Source organism: Pseudophryne corroboree, chromosome 3 (assembly GCF_028390025.1).
Source record: "Pseudophryne corroboree isolate aPseCor3 chromosome 3, aPseCor3.hap2, whole genome shotgun sequence".
In the NCBI taxonomy this organism is placed as follows: Eukaryota; Metazoa; Chordata; class Amphibia; order Anura; family Myobatrachidae; genus Pseudophryne; species Pseudophryne corroboree.
Window position 1 is genome coordinate 547,841,103 of NC_086446.1, and position 15,577 is coordinate 547,856,679.

The 15,577-nt window shown below is 33.9% G+C and overlaps 10 non-coding genes across 10 annotated transcripts; all 10 read left to right on the forward strand.

The window, feature by feature from the left end:
- Positions 1-185: 185 nt before the first annotated feature.
- On the forward strand, positions 186-267 carry TRNAL-AAG (transfer RNA leucine (anticodon AAG)). The gene has a single exon. It is a non-coding gene; the product is annotated as a tRNA-Leu (tRNA).
- A 261-nt stretch (positions 268-528) lies between these two features.
- Positions 529-610, forward strand: TRNAL-UAG (transfer RNA leucine (anticodon UAG)). Its single transcript has one exon. It is a non-coding gene; the product is annotated as a tRNA-Leu (tRNA).
- A 3,818-nt stretch (positions 611-4,428) lies between these two features.
- TRNAL-AAG (transfer RNA leucine (anticodon AAG)) lies at positions 4,429-4,510 on the forward strand. Its single transcript has one exon. It is a non-coding gene; the product is annotated as a tRNA-Leu (tRNA).
- A 261-nt stretch (positions 4,511-4,771) lies between these two features.
- TRNAL-UAG (transfer RNA leucine (anticodon UAG)) lies at positions 4,772-4,853 on the forward strand. Its single transcript has one exon. It is a non-coding gene; the product is annotated as a tRNA-Leu (tRNA).
- Positions 4,854-6,559: 1,706 nt separating this feature from the next.
- TRNAL-AAG (transfer RNA leucine (anticodon AAG)) lies at positions 6,560-6,641 on the forward strand. The gene has a single exon. It is a non-coding gene; the product is annotated as a tRNA-Leu (tRNA).
- Positions 6,642-6,904: 263 nt separating this feature from the next.
- TRNAL-UAG (transfer RNA leucine (anticodon UAG)) lies at positions 6,905-6,986 on the forward strand. The gene has a single exon. It is a non-coding gene; the product is annotated as a tRNA-Leu (tRNA).
- A 1,703-nt stretch (positions 6,987-8,689) lies between these two features.
- TRNAL-AAG (transfer RNA leucine (anticodon AAG)) lies at positions 8,690-8,771 on the forward strand. The gene has a single exon. It is a non-coding gene; the product is annotated as a tRNA-Leu (tRNA).
- Positions 8,772-11,153: 2,382 nt separating this feature from the next.
- TRNAL-UAG (transfer RNA leucine (anticodon UAG)) lies at positions 11,154-11,235 on the forward strand. Its single transcript has one exon. It is a non-coding gene; the product is annotated as a tRNA-Leu (tRNA).
- Positions 11,236-13,722: 2,487 nt separating this feature from the next.
- TRNAL-AAG (transfer RNA leucine (anticodon AAG)) lies at positions 13,723-13,804 on the forward strand. The gene has a single exon. It is a non-coding gene; the product is annotated as a tRNA-Leu (tRNA).
- Positions 13,805-14,065: 261 nt separating this feature from the next.
- Positions 14,066-14,147, forward strand: TRNAL-UAG (transfer RNA leucine (anticodon UAG)). Its single transcript has one exon. It is a non-coding gene; the product is annotated as a tRNA-Leu (tRNA).
- Positions 14,148-15,577: the final 1,430 nt, after the last annotated feature.

A 15,577-nucleotide genomic window follows, 5' to 3' on the forward strand; every position in this document is an offset into this window, starting at 1 on the left:
ATGTGGTACCATGGCCGAGCGGTCTAAGGCCACTAAGTTGCTAAAGTAAAATATTGGAAGGTTGAAAAGTTCATCATCTGTCCTAGATTTTAAAACAGTTTATCACAATTTCAAGAGTCTTCTCAAACTTTAAAAATAATATGTAAAATAATAAACTATGACCTTTGGAGCCAAAATAGATATGTGGTAGCGTGGCTGAGCGGTCTAAGGCGCTGGATTAAGGCTCCAGTCTCTTTGGAGGCGTGGGTTCAAATCCCACTGCTGCCATAATTATTTTTAAGAGAAAATGACATTTATTGATGTCAAACTGTTTTACTCTACTAAACAGCAAATCAATAATAAAAAATCCTTACTCATTAATATTGTCTACTAATTTTGTACCTTTTTTATGCTTCCTTAACTTTTTGTATTTTAAATACTTGTAACATGACACTTCTTTTCAAGTATTGATTTAAAACAACACATTTTTTTCTGTAATCTCAACTGTATGATCCAGAACTGTGAGCTGTCAGTCAGACAGGTCCATGTGGTAGCATGGCCGAGTGGTCTAAGGCACTGGGTTTAGGCTCCAGTCTCTCTGGAGGCGTGGGTTCAAATCCCACTACTGCCATAATGATTTTACTATGAAAACATCAGTCAGTGATGACAAAATGTTTTTCTCCACTAATAAGAAAACAATAATAATAAAGACTTTTCTCCTCAATAGCTGATTGATATGATCCAGATGCATGAGCTAAAAATCAGCAGTATCTAAGGCGCTGGATTAAGGTTCCAGTTTCTTTGGAGGCTTTGGATCAAAACCTACTGCCGCCATAATTATTTTTCCTAAGAAAAAATAAGTCATTGATGTCAAAGTGTTTTTCTTTACTAAACAGCAAATGAATAATAAAAAAAATCCTTTCTCATTAATATTTTATGTCAATTGATGTACTTTTTTAACCTTCCAAAACATTTTGTACATAACTTAAACACTTTTGGTATGACACTTCTTTTTAAGTATTTATTTAAAACAAAAAAAAATCTTTGTACTTTAATCTGTGCTATATGGCCCAGATCTGTGAGCTAAGAGTGTTCATTTGGTACCATGACCGAGTGGTCTAAGGCCACTAAGCTGCTAAAATAAAATATTGGTAGGTTAAAAAGTTCATCATCTGCCCTAGATTTTAAAACAGTTTATCATAATTTCAAGAGTCTTCTCAAAATGTAAAAATAATATGTAAAACTATAAACTATGAGCTATGGAGTCAAGGTAGAAATGTGGCTGAGCGGTCTAAGATGTTGCATTAAGGCTCCAGTCTGTTTGGAGGCATGGGTTCAAATTCCACTGCTGTCATAATTATTTTCAAGATAAAACGACTGTCATTGATGTCAAAGTGTTTTTCTCCACTAAACAGCAAGTCAATAATAAAAAATCCTTTCTAATTAATATTGTCTGCTAATTTTGTACCTTTTTTAAATTTTTGTATTTTAAACACTTTTAACATGACACTTCTTTTCAAGTATTGATTTATAACTACACAATTTTTTCTTGTAATCTTAACTATATGATCCAGAACTCTGAGATTTGAGTCAAAAGTATCCATGGGGTAGCAAGGGCGAGCGATCTAAGGCACTGGATTTAAGTTCCAGTCTCTCTGGAGGCGTGGGTCCGAATTCCACTGCTTCCATAATGATTTTACTATGAAAATGTCAGTCAGTGATGGCAATGTGTTTTTCTCCACTAATAAGAAAATCAATAATAATAAAGTCCTTTCTCCTCAACATCTGATCAATATGATCCAGATGCATTAGCTAAAAATCAGCAGTGTCTAAGGTGCTGGATTAAAGTTCCAGATTCTTTGGAGGAATTGGTTCAAAACCTACTGCCGCCATAATTATTTTCCCTGAGAAAAAATAAGTAATTGATGTCAAAGTGTTTTTTCTCTACTAAACAGAAAATGAATAATACAAATATCCTTTCTCATTGATATTTTATGTCAATTTATGTACTTTTTTAACCTTCCAAAACGTTTTGTACATAATTTAAACACTTTTTGCATTACACTTCTTTTTAAATATTGATTTAAAAAAATGTTTTTACTGTAACCTGAGCTATATGACCCAGATCTGTGAGCTAAGAGTGTCCATGTGGTACCATGGCCGAGCGGTCTAAGGCCACTAAGTTGCTAAAGTAAAATATTGGAAGGTTGAAAAGTTCATCATCTGTCCTAGATTTTAAAACAGTTTATCACAATTTCAAGAGTCTTCTCAAACTTTAAAAATAATATGTAAAATAATAAACTATGACCTTTGGAGCAAAAATAGATATGTGGTAGCATGGCCGAGTGGTCTAAGGCGCTGGATTAAGGCTGCAGTCTCTTAGGAGTCGTGGGTTCAAATCCAACTGGTGCCATAATTATTTTCAAGAGAAAATGACATTTATTGATGTCAAACTGTTTTACTCTACTAAACAGCAAATCAATAAGAAAAAAGCCTTACTCATTAATATTGTCTACTAATTTTGTACCTTTTTTATGCTTCCTTAACTTTTTGTATTTTAAATACTTGTAACATGACACTTCTTTTCAAGTATTGATTTAAAACAACACATTTTTTTCCTGTAATCTCAACTGTATGATCCAGAACTGTGAGCATTCAGTCAGACAGGTCCATGTGGTAGCATGGCCGAGCGGTCTAAGGCGCTGTATTTAGGCTCCAGTCTCTCTGGAGGCGTGGGTTCCAATCCTGCTGCTGCCATAATGCTTTTACTATGAAAACATCAGTCAGTGATGACAAAATGTTTTTCTCCACTAATAAGAAAAACAATAATAATAAAGACTTTTCTCCTCAATAGCTGATTGATATGATCCAGATGCATGAGCTAAAAATCAGCAGTGTCTAAGGCGCTGGATTAAGGTTCCAGTTTCTTTGGAGGCTTTGGATCAAAACCTACTGCCGCCATAATTATTTTTCCTAAGAAAAAATAAGTAATTGATGTCAAAGTGTTTTTCTTTACTAAACAGCAAACGAATAATAAAAAAATTATTTCTCATTAATATTTTATGTCAATTGATGTACTTTTTTAACCTTCCAAAACATTTTGTACATAACTTAAACACTTTTGGTATGACACTTCTTTTTAAGTATTTATTTAAAACAAAAAAAATGTTTGTACTGTAATCTGTGCTATATGGCCCAGATCTGTGAGCTAAGAGTGTTCATTTGGTACCATGGCCGAGCGGTCTAAGGCCACTAAGCTGCTAAAATAAAATATTGGTAGGTTAAAAAGTTCATCATCTGCCCTAGATTTTAAAACAGTTTATCATAATTTCAAGAGTCTTCTCAAAATGTAAAAATAATATGTAAAATTATAAACTATGAGCTATGGAGTCAAGGTAGAAATGTGGCTGAGCGGTCTAAGATGCTGCATTAAGGCTCCAGTCTGTTTGGAGGCATGGGTTCAAATTCCACTGCTGTCATAATTATTTTCAAGATAAAATGACTGTCATTGATGTCAAAGTGTTTTTCTCCACTAAACAGCAAGTCAATAATAAAAAATCCTTTCTAATTAATATTGTCTGCTAATTTTGTACCTTTTTTAAATTTTTGTATTTTAAACACTTTTAACATGACACTTCTTTTCAAGTATTGATTTATAACTACACAATTTTTTCTTTTAATCTTAACTATATGATCCAGAACTCTGAGCTTTGAGTCAAAAGTATCCATGGGGTAGCAAGGGCGAGCGATCTAAGGCACTGGATTTAGGTTCCATACTCTCTGGAGGCGTAGGTCCGAATCCCACTGCTTCCATAATGATTTTACTATGAAAATGTCAGTCAGTGATGGCAATGTGTTTTTCTCCACTAATAAGAAAATCAATAATAATAAAGTCCTTTCCCCTCAACATCTGATCAATATGATGCATTAGCTAAAAATCAGCAGTGTCTAAGGTGCTGGATTAAGGTTCCAGATTCTTTGGAGGAATTGGTTCAAAACCTACTGCCGCCATAACTATTTTCCCTGAGAAAAAATAAGTAATTGATGTCAAAGTGTTTTTTCTCTACTAAACAGCAAATGAATAATAAAAATATCCTTTCTCATTGATATTTTATGTCAATTTATGTACTTTTTTAACATTCCAAAACGTTTTGTACATAATTTAAACACTTTTTGCATTACACTTCTTTTTAAATATTGATTTAAAAAATGTTTTTACTGTAACCTGAGCTAAATGACCCAGATCTGTGAGCTAAGAGTGTCCATGTGGTACCATGGCCGAGCGGTCTAAGGCCACTAAGTTGCTAAAGTAAAATATTGGAAGGTTGAAAAGTTCATCATCTGTCCTAGATTTTAAAACAGTTTATCACAATTTCAAGAGTCTTCTCAAACTTTAAAAATAATATGTAAAATAATAAACTATGACCTTTGGAGCCAAAATAGATATGTGGTAGCGTGGCTGAGCGGTCTAAGGCGCTGGATTAAGGCTCCAGTCTCTTTGGAGGCGTGGGTTCAAATCCCACTGCTGCCATAATTATTTTTAAGAGAAAATGACATTTATTGATGTCAAACTGTTTTACTCTACTAAACAGCAAATCAATAATAAAAAATCCTTACTCATTAATATTGTCTACTAATTTTGTACCTTTTTTATGCTTCCTTAACTTTTTGTATTTTAAATACTTGTAACATGACACTTCTTTTCAAGTATTGATTTAAAACAACACATTTTTTCCTGTAATCTCAACTGTATGATCCAGAACTGTGAGCTGTCAGTCAGACAGGTCCATGTGGTCGCATGGCCGAGTGGTCTAAGGCGCTGGGTTTAGGCTCCAGTCTCTCTGGAGGCGTGGGTTCAAATCCCACTACTGCCATAATGATTTTACTATGAAAACATCAGTCAGTGATGACAAAATGTTTTTCTCCACTAATAAGAAAACAATAATAATAAAGACTTTTCTCCTCAATAGCTGATTGATATGATCCAGATGCATGAGCTAAAAATCAGCAGTATCTAAGGCGCTGGATTAAGGTTCCAGTTTCTTTGGAGGCTTTGGATCAAAACCTACTGCCGCCATAATTATTTTTCCTAAGAAAAAATAAGTAATTGATGTCAAAGTGTTTTTCTTTACTAAACAGCAAATGAATAATAAAAAAAATCCTTTCTCATTAATATTTTATGTCAATTGATGTACTTTTTTAACCTTCCAAAACATTTTGTACATAACTTAAACACTTTTGGTATGACACTTCTTTTTAAGTATTTATTTAAAACAAAAAAAAAAATCTTTGTACGTTAATCTGTGCTATATGGCCCAGATCTGTGAGCTAAGAGTGTTCATTTGGTACCATGACCGAGTGGTCTAAGGCCACTAAGCTGCTAAAATAAAATATTGGTAGGTTAAAAAGTTCATCATCTGCCCTAGATTTTAAAACAGTTTATCATAATTTCAAGAGTCTTCTCAAAATGTAAAAATAATATGTAAAACTATAAACTATGAGCTATGGAGTCAAGGTAGAAATGTGGCTGAGGGGTCTAAGATGTTGCATGAAGGCTCCAGTCTGTTTGGAGGCATGGGTTCAAATTCCACTACTGTCATAATTATTTTCAAGATAAAACGACTGTCATTGATGTCAAAGTGTTTTTCTCCACTAAACAGCAAGTCAATAATAAAAAATCCTTTCTAATTAATATTGTCTGCTAATTTTGTACCTTTTTTAAATTTTTGTATTTTAAACACTTTTAACATGACACTTCTTTTCAAGTATTGATTTATAACTACACAATTTTTTCTTGTAATCTTAACTATATGATCCCGAACTCTGAGATTTGAGTCAAAAGTATCCATGGGGTAGCAAGGGCGAGCGATCTAAGGCACTGGATTTAAGTTCCAGTCTCTCTGGAGGCGTGGGTCCGAATTCCACTGCTTCCATAATGATTTTACTATGAAAATGTCAGTCAGTGATGGCAATGTGTTTTTCTCCACTAATAAGAAAATCAATAATAATAAAGTCCTTTCTCCTCAACATCTGATCAATATGATCCAGATGCATTAGCTAAAAATCAGCAGTGTCTAAGGTGCTGGATTAAAGTTCCAGATTCTTTGGAGGAATTGGTTCAAAACCTACTGCCGCCATAATTATTTTCCCTGAGAAAAAATAAGTAATTGATGTCAAAGTGTTTTTTCTCTACTAAACAGAAAATGAATAATACAAATATCCTTTCTCATTGATATTTTATGTCAATTTATGTACTTTTTTAACCTTCCAAAACGTTTTGTACATAATTTAAACACTTTTTGCATTACACTTCTTTTTAAATATTGATTTAAAAAAATGTTTTTACTGTAACCTGAGCTATATGACCCAGATCTGTGAGCTAAGAGTGTCCATGTGGTACCATGGCCGAGCGGTCTAAGGCCACTAAGTTGCTAAAGTAAAATATTGGAAGGTTGAAAAGTTCATCATCTGTCCTAGATTTTAAAACAGTTCATCACAATTTCAAGAGTCTTCTCAAACTTAAAAAATAATATGTAAAATAATAAACTATGACCTTTGGAGCAAAAAAAAATATGTATGTGGTAGCATGGCCGAGCGGTCTAAGGCGCTGGATTAAGACTCCAGTCTCTTTGGAGGTGTGGGTTCAAATCCGACTGCTGCCATAATTATTTTCAAGAGAAAATGACATTTATTGATGTCAAACTGTTTTACTCTACTAAACAGCAAATCAATAATAAAAAATCCTTACTCATTAATATTGTCTACTAATTTTGTACCTTTTTTATGCTTCCTTAACTTTTTGTATTTTAAATACTTATAACATGACACTTCTTTTCAAGTATTGATTTAAAACAACACATTTTTTTTCCTGTAATCTCAACTGTATGATCCAGAACTGTGAGCATTCAGTCAGACAGGTCCATGTGGTAGCATGGCCGAGCGGTCTAAGGCGCTGGATTTAGGCTACAGTCTCTATGGAGGCATGGGTTCAAATCCCACTGCTGCCATAATGATTTTACTATGAAAACATCAGTCAGTGATGACAAAATGTTTTTCTCCACTAATAAGAAAAACAATAATAATAATAAAGACTTTTCTCCTCAATAGCTGAATGATATGATCCAGATGCATGAGCTAAAAATCAGCAGTGTCTAAGGCGCTGGATTAAGGTTCCAGTTTCTTTGGAGGATTTGGATCAAAACCTACTGCCACCATAATTATTTTTCCTAAGAAAAAATAAGTCATTGATGTCAAAGTGTTTTTCTTTACTAAACAGCAAATGAATAATAAAAAAATCCTTTCTCATTAATATTTTATGTCAATTTATGTACTTTTTTAACCTTCCAAAACATTTTGTACATAACTTAAACACTTTTGGTATGACACTTCTTTTTAAGTATTTATTTAAAACCAAAAAAATGTTTGTACTGTAATCTGTGCTATATGGCCCAGATCTGTGAGCTAAGAGTGTTCATTTGGTACCATGGCCGAGCGGTCTAAGGCCACTAAGCTGCTAAAATAAAATATTGGTAGGTTAAAAAGTTCATCATCTGCCCTAGATTTTAAAACAGTTTATCATAATTTCAAGAGTCTTCTCAAAATGTAAAAATAATATGTAAAATTATAAACTATGAGCTATGGAGTCAAGGTAGAAATGTGGCTGAGCGGTCTAAGATGCTGCATTAAGGCTCCAGTCTGTTTGGAGGCATGGGTTCAATTTCCACTGCTGTCATAATTATTTTCAAGATAAAATGACTATCATTGATGTCAAAGTGTTTTTCTCCACTAAACAGCAAGTCAATAATAAAAAATCCTTTCTAATTAATATTGTCTGCTAATTTTGTACCTTTTTTAAATTTTTGTATTTTAAACACTTTTAACATGACACTTCTTTTCAAGTATTGATTTATAACTACACAATTTTTTCTTGTAATCTTAACTATATGATCCAGAACTCTGAGCTTTGAGTCAAAAGTATCCATGGGGTAGCAAGGGCGAGCGGTCTAAGGCACTGGATTTAGGTTCCAGTCTCTCTGGAGGCGTGGGTCTGAATCCCACTGCTTCCATAATGATTTTACTATGAAAATGTCAGTCAGTGATGGCAATGTGTTTTTCTCCACTAATAAGAAAATCAATAATAATAAAGTCCTTTCTCCTCAACATCTGATCAATATGATCCAGATGCATTAGCTAAAAATCAGCAGTGTCTAAGGTGCTGGATTAAAGTTCCAGATTCTTTGGAGGAATTGGTTCAAAACCTACTGCCACCATAATTATTTTCCCTGAGAAAAAATAAGTAATTGATGTCAAAGTGTTTTTTCTCTACTAAACAGCAAATGAATAATAAAAATATCCTTTCTCATTGATATTTTATGTCAATTTATGTACTTTTTTTAACCTTCCAAAACGTTTTGTACATAATTTAAACACTTTTTGCATTACACTTCTTTTTAAATATTGATTTAAAAAAATGTTTTTACTGTAACCTGAGCTATATGACCCAGATCTGTGAGCTAAGAGTGTCCATGTGGAACCATGGCCGAGCGGTCTAAGGCCACTAAGTTGCTAAAGTAAAATATTGGAAGGTTGAAAAGTTCATCATCTGTCCTAGATTTTAAAACAGTTTATCACAATTTCAAGAGTGTTCTCAAACTTTAAAAATAATATGTAAAATAATAAACTATGACCTTTGGAGCAAAAATAGATATGTGGTAGCATGGCCGAGTGGTCTAAGGCGCTGGATTAAGGCTGCAGTCTCTTTGGAGGCGTGGGTTCAAATCCCACTGCTGCCATAATTATTTTCAAGAGAAAATTACATTTATTGATGTCAAACTGTTTTACTCTACTAAACAGCAAATCAATAATAAAAAAGCCTTACTCATTAATATTGTCTACTAATTTTGTACCTTTTTTATGCTTCCTTAACTTTTTGTATTTTAAATACTTGTAACATGACACTTCTTTTCAAGTATTGATTTAAAACAACACATTTTTTTCCTGTAATCTCAACTGTATGATCCAGAACTGTGAGCATTCAGTCAGACAGGTCCATGTGGTAGCATGGCCGAGCGGTCTAAGGCGCTGGATTTAGGCTACAGTCTCTCTGGAGGCGTGGGTTCCAATCCTGCTGCTGCCATAATGATTTTACTATGAAAACATCAGTCAGTGATGACAAAATGTTTTTCTCCACTAATAAGAAAAACAATAATAATAAAGACTTTTCTCCTCAATAGCTGATTGATATGATCCAGATGCATGAGCTAAAAATCAGCAGTGTCTAAGGCGCTGGATTAGGGTTCCAGTTTCTTTGGAGGCTTTGGATCAAAACCTACTGCCGCCATAATTATTTTTCCTAAGAAAAAATAAGTAATTGATGTCAAAGTGTTTTTCTTTACTAAACAGCAAACGAATAATAAAAAAATTATTTCTCATTAATATTTTATGTCAATTGATGTACTTTTTTAACCTTCCAAAACATTTTGTACATAACTTAAACACTTTTGGTATGACACTTCTTTTTAAGTATTTATTTAAAACAAAAAAAAATGTTTGTACTGTAATCTGAGCTATATGGCCCAGATCTGTGAGCTAAGAGTGTTCATTTGGTACCATGGCCGAGCGGTCTAAGGCCACTAAGCTGCTAAAATAAAATATTGGTAGGTTAAAAAGTTCATCATCTGCCCTAGATTTTAAAACAGTTTATCATAATTTCAAGAGTCTTCTCAAAATGTAAAAATAATATGTAAAATTATAAACTATGAGCTATGGAGTCAAGGTAGAAATGTGGCTGAGCGGTCTAAGATGCTGCATTAAGGCTCCAGTCTGTTTGGAGGCATGGGTTCAAATTCCACTGCTGTCATAATTATTTTCAAGATAAAATGACTGTCATTGATGTCAAAGTGTTTTTCTCCACTAAACAGCAAGTCAATAATAAAAAATCCTTTCTAATTAATATTGTCTGCTAATTTTGTACCTTTTTTAAATTTTTGTATTTTAAAAACTTTTAACATGACACTTCTTTTCAAGTATTGATTTATAACTACACAATTTTTTCTTTTAATCTTAACTATATGATCCAGAACTCTGAGCTTTGAGTCAAAAGTATTTATGGGGTAGCAAGGGCGAGCGATCTAAGGCACTGGATTTAGGTTCCATACTCTCTGGAGGCGTGGGTCCGAATCCCACTGCTTCCATAATGATTTTACTATGAAAATGTCAGTCAGTGATGGCAATGTGTTTTTCTCCACTAATAAGAAAATCAATAATAATAAAGTCCTTTCTCCTCAACATCTGATCAATATGATGCATTAGCTAAAAATCAGCAGTGTCTAAGGTGCTGGATTAAGGTTCCAGATTCTTTGGAGGAATTGGTTCAAAACCTACTGCCGCCATAACTATTTTCCCTGAGAAAAAATAAGTAATTGATGTCAAAGTGTTTTTTCTCTACTAAACAGCAAATGAATAATAAAAATATCCTTTCTCATTGATATTTTATGTCAATTTATGTACTTTTTTAACTTTCCAAAACGTTTTGTACATAATTTAAACACTTTTTGCATTACACTTCTTTTTTAAATATTGATTTAAAAAATGTTTTTACTGTAACCTGAGCTATATGACCCTGATCTGTGAGCTAAGAGTGTCCATGTGGTACCATGGCCGAGCAGTCTAAGGCCACTAAGTTGCTAAAGTAAAATATTGATAGGTTGAAAAGTTCATCATCTATCCTAGATTTTAAAACAGTTTATCACAATTTCAAGAGTCTTCTCAAACTTTAAAAATAATATGTAAAATAATAAACTATGACCTTTGGAGCCAAAATAGATATGTGGTAGCATGTCCGAGCGGTCTAAGGGGCTGGATTAAGGCTCCAGTCTCTTTGGAGGTGAGGGTTCAAATCCCACTGCTGCCATAATTATTTTCAAGAGAAAATGACATTTATTGATGTCAAACTGTTTTACTCTACTAAACAGCAAATCAATAATAAAAAATCCTTACTCATTAATATTGTCTACTAATTTTGTACCTTTTTTATGCTTCCTTAACTTTTTGTATTTTAAATACTTGTAACATGACACTTCTTTTCAAGTATTGATTTAAAACAACACATTTTTTTCCTGTAATCTCAACTGTATGATCCAAAACTGTGAGCTTTCAGTCAAACAGGTTCATGTGGTAGCATGGCCGAGCGGTCTAAGTCGCTGGATTTAGGCTCCAGTCTCTCTGGAGGCGTGGGTTCAAATTCCACTGCTGCCATAATGATTTTACTATGAAAACATCAGTCAGTGATGACAAAATGTTTTTCTCCACTAATAAGAAAAACAATAATAATAAAGACTTTTCTCCTCAATAGCTGATTGATATGATCCAGATGCATGAGCTAAAAATCAGCAGTGTCTAAGGCGCTGCATTAAAGTTCCAGTTTCTTTGGAGGCTTTGGATCAAAACCTACTGCCGCCATAATTATTTTTCCTAAGAAAAAATAAGTCATTGATGTCAAAGTGTTTTTCTTTACTAAACAGCAAATGAATAATAAAAAAATCCTTTCTCATTAATATTTTATGTCAATTTATGTACTTTTTTAACCTTCCAAAACATTTTGTACATAACTTAAACACTTTAGGTATGACACTTCTTTTTAAGTATTTATTTAAAACCAAAAAAATGTTTGTACTGTAATCTGTGCTATATGGCCCAGATCTGTGAGCTAAGAGTGTTCATTTGGTACCATGGCCGAACGGTCTAAGGCCACTAAGCTGCTAAAATAAAATATTGGTAGGTTAAAAAGTTCATCATCTGCCCTAGATTTTAAAACAGTTTATCATAATTTCAAGTCTTCTCAAAATGTAAAAATAATATGTAAAATTATAAACTATGAGCTATGGAGTCAAGGTAGAAATGTGGCTGAGCGGTCTAAGATGCTGCATTAAGGCTCCAGTCTGTTTGGAGGCATGGGTTCAAATTCCACTGCTGTCATAATTATTTTCAAGATACAATGACTGTCATTGATGTCAAAGTGTTTTTCTCCACTAAACAGCAAGTCAATAATAAAAAATCCTTTCTAATTAATATTGTCTGCTAATTTTGTACCTTTTTTAAATTTTTGTATTTTAAACACTTTTAACATGACACTTCTTTTCAAGTATTGATTTATAACTACACAAATTTTTCTTGTAATCTTAACTATATGATCCAGAACTCTGAGCTTTGAGTCAAAAGTATCCATGGGGTAGCAAGGGCGAGCAATCTAAGGCACTGGATTTAGGTTCCAGTATCTCTGGAGGCGTGGGTCCGAATCCCACAGCTTCCATAATGATTTTACTATGAAAATGTCAGTCAGTGATGGCAATGTGTTTTTCTCCACTAATAAGAAAATCAATAATAATAAAGTCCTTTCTCCTCAACATCTGATCAATATGATCCAGATGCATTAGCTAAAAATCAGCAGTGTCTAAGGTGATGGATTAAAGTTCCAGATTCTTTGGAGGAATTGGTTCAAAGCAAAAAAATGGTGAACTGCTCAATCAGATAGTGATGTCACTCAGGTGCTAAAAGGGAGGGGTAATTCTGTGAAGGAAAAAACAATGGTTCCCTAATGCACACTGAGTGAATAATATTCCTACATAATAGTCAGATAATACGGAGATCTTGGTTGCGTATATCTGCAGATATAGGGTTAAGCCCCCAGGCCGATCGACAAGGCCTCTCCGTCACTGGGGGTCCCTAATATTAGGTATGGGTCCGGGGTGCAGGACCCCATAATGTCGGCACAGGTCGGCTACCCCAGGTCAGCACACAAGTGAAAGTTAATAGGGTTAATAAGAAGCACAGAAGTGCTATGTGAGTGGTGTGATTAAAATAATACAAAAATATATACAAAGTGATAGGGAAACTCATAAGTGTTAATAAAGTGTTAGGGTGTGCCGACCTGAAGCAGCCCAGCGATACCGACATAAATGGGGTGGGTGTGGGGTGTGGTGGCCCCTGTGTCGGTATCGCTGGGCTGCTTCAGGTCGGCACACCCTAACACTTTATTAACACTTATGAGTTTCCCTATCACTTTGTATATATTTTTGTATTATTTTAATCACACCACTCACATAGCACTTCTGTGCTTCTTATTAACCCTATTAACTTTCACTTGTGTGCTGACCTGGGGTAGCCGACCTGTGCCGACATTATGGGGTCCTGCACCCCGGACCCATACCTAATATTAGGGACCCCCAGTGACGGAGAGGCCTTGTCGATCAGCCTGGGGGCTTAACCCTATATCTGCAGGAATTGGTTCAAAACCTACTGCCGCCATAATTATTTTCCCTGAGAAAAAATAAGTAATTGATGTCAAAGTGTTTTTTCTCTACTAAACAGCAAATGAATAATAAAAATATCCTTTCTCATTGATATTTTATGTCAATTTATGTACTTTTTTAACATTCCAAAACGTTTTGTACATAATTTAAACACTTTTTGCATTACACTTCTTTTTAAATATTGATTTAAAAAATGTTTTTACTGTAACCTGAGCTAAATGACCCAGATCTGTGAGCTAAGAGTGTCCATGTGGTACCATGGCCGAGCGGTCTAAGGCCACTAAGTTGCTAAAGTAAAATATTGGAAGGTTGAAAAGTTCATCATCTGTCCTAGATTTTAAAACAGTTTATCACAATTTCAAGAGTCTTCTCAAACTTTAAAAATAATATGTAAAATAATAAACTATGACCTTTGGAGCCAAAATGGATATGTGGTAGCGTAGCTGAGCGGTCTAAGGCGCTGGATTAAGGCTCCAGTCTCTTTGGAGGCGTGGGTTCAAATCCCACTGCTGCCATAATTATTTTTAAGAGAAAATGACATTTATTGATGTCAAACTGTTTTACTCTACTAAACAGCAAATCAATAATAAAAAATCCTTACTCATTAATATTGTCTACTAATTTTGTACCTTTTTTATGCTTCCTTAACTTTTTGTATTTTAAATACTTGTAACATGACACTTCTTTTCAAGTATTGATTTAAAACAACACATTTTTTCCTGTAATCTCAACTGTATGATCCAGAACTGTGAGCTGTCAGTCAGACAGGTCCATGTGGTAGCATGGCCGAGTGGTCTAAGGCGCTGGGTTTAGGCTCCAGTCTCTCTGGAGGCGTGGGTTCAAATCCCACTACTGCCATAATGATTTTACTATGAAAACATCAGTCAGTGATGACAAAATGTTTTTCTCCACTGATAAGAAAACAATAATAATAAAGACTTTTCTCCTCAATAGCTGATTGATATGATCCAGATGCATGAGCTAAAAATCAGCAGTATCTAAGGCGCTGGATTAAGGTTCCAGTTTCTTTGGAGGCTTTGGATCAAAACCTACTGCCGCCATAATTATTTTTCCTAAGAAAAAATAAGTACTTGATGTCAAAGTGTTTTTCTTTACTAAACAGCAAATGAATAATAAAAAAAATCCTTTCTCATTAATATTTTATGTCAATTGATGTACTTTTTTAACCTTCCAAAACATTTTGTACATAACTTAAACACTTTTGGTATGACACTTCTTTTTAAGTATTTATTTAAAACAAAAAAAAAATCTTTGTACGTTAATCTGTGCTATATGGCCCAGATCTGTGAGCTAAGAGTGTTCATTTGGTACCATGACCGAGTGGTCTAAGGCCACTAAGCTGCTAAAATAAAATATTGGTAGGTTAAAAAGTTCATCATCTGCCCTAGATTTTAAAACAGTTTATCATAATTTCAAGGGTCTTCTCAAAATGTAAAAATAATATGTAAAACTATAAACTATGAGCTATGTAGTCAAGGTAGAAAGGTGGCTGAGGGGTCTAAGATGTTGCATGAAGGCTCCAGTCTGTTTGGAGGCATGGGTTCAAATTCCACTACTGTCATAATTATTTTCAAGATAAAACGACTGTCATTGATGTCAAAGTGTTTTTCTCCACTAAACAGCAAGTCAATAATAAAAAATCCTTTCTAATTAATATTGTCTGCTAATTTTGTACCTTTTTTAAATTTTTGTATTTTAAACACTTTTAACATGACACTTCTTTTCAAGTATTGATTTATAACTACACAATTTTTTCTTGTAATCTTAACTATATGATCCAGAACTCTGAGATTTGAGTCAAAAGTATCCATGGGGTAGCAAGGGCGAGCGATCTAAGGCACTGGATTTAAGTTCCAGTCTCTCTGGAGGCGTGGGTCCGAATTCCACTGCTTCCATAATGATTTTACTATGAAAATGTCAGTCAGTGATGGCAATGTGTTTTTCTCCACTAATAAGAAAATCAATAATAATAAAGTCCTTTCTCCTCAACATCTGATCAATATGATCCAGATGCATTAGCTAAAAATCAGCAGTGTCTAAGGTGCTGGATTAAAGTTCCAGATTCTTTGGAGGAATTGGTTCAAAACCTACTGCCGCCATAATTATTTTCCCTGAGAAAAAATAAGTAATTGATGTCAAAGTGTTTTTTCTCTACTAAACAGAAAATGAATAATACAAATATCCTTTCTCATTGATATTTTATGTCAATTTATGTACTTTTTTAACCTTCCAAAACGTTTTGTACATAATTTAAACACTTTTTGCAT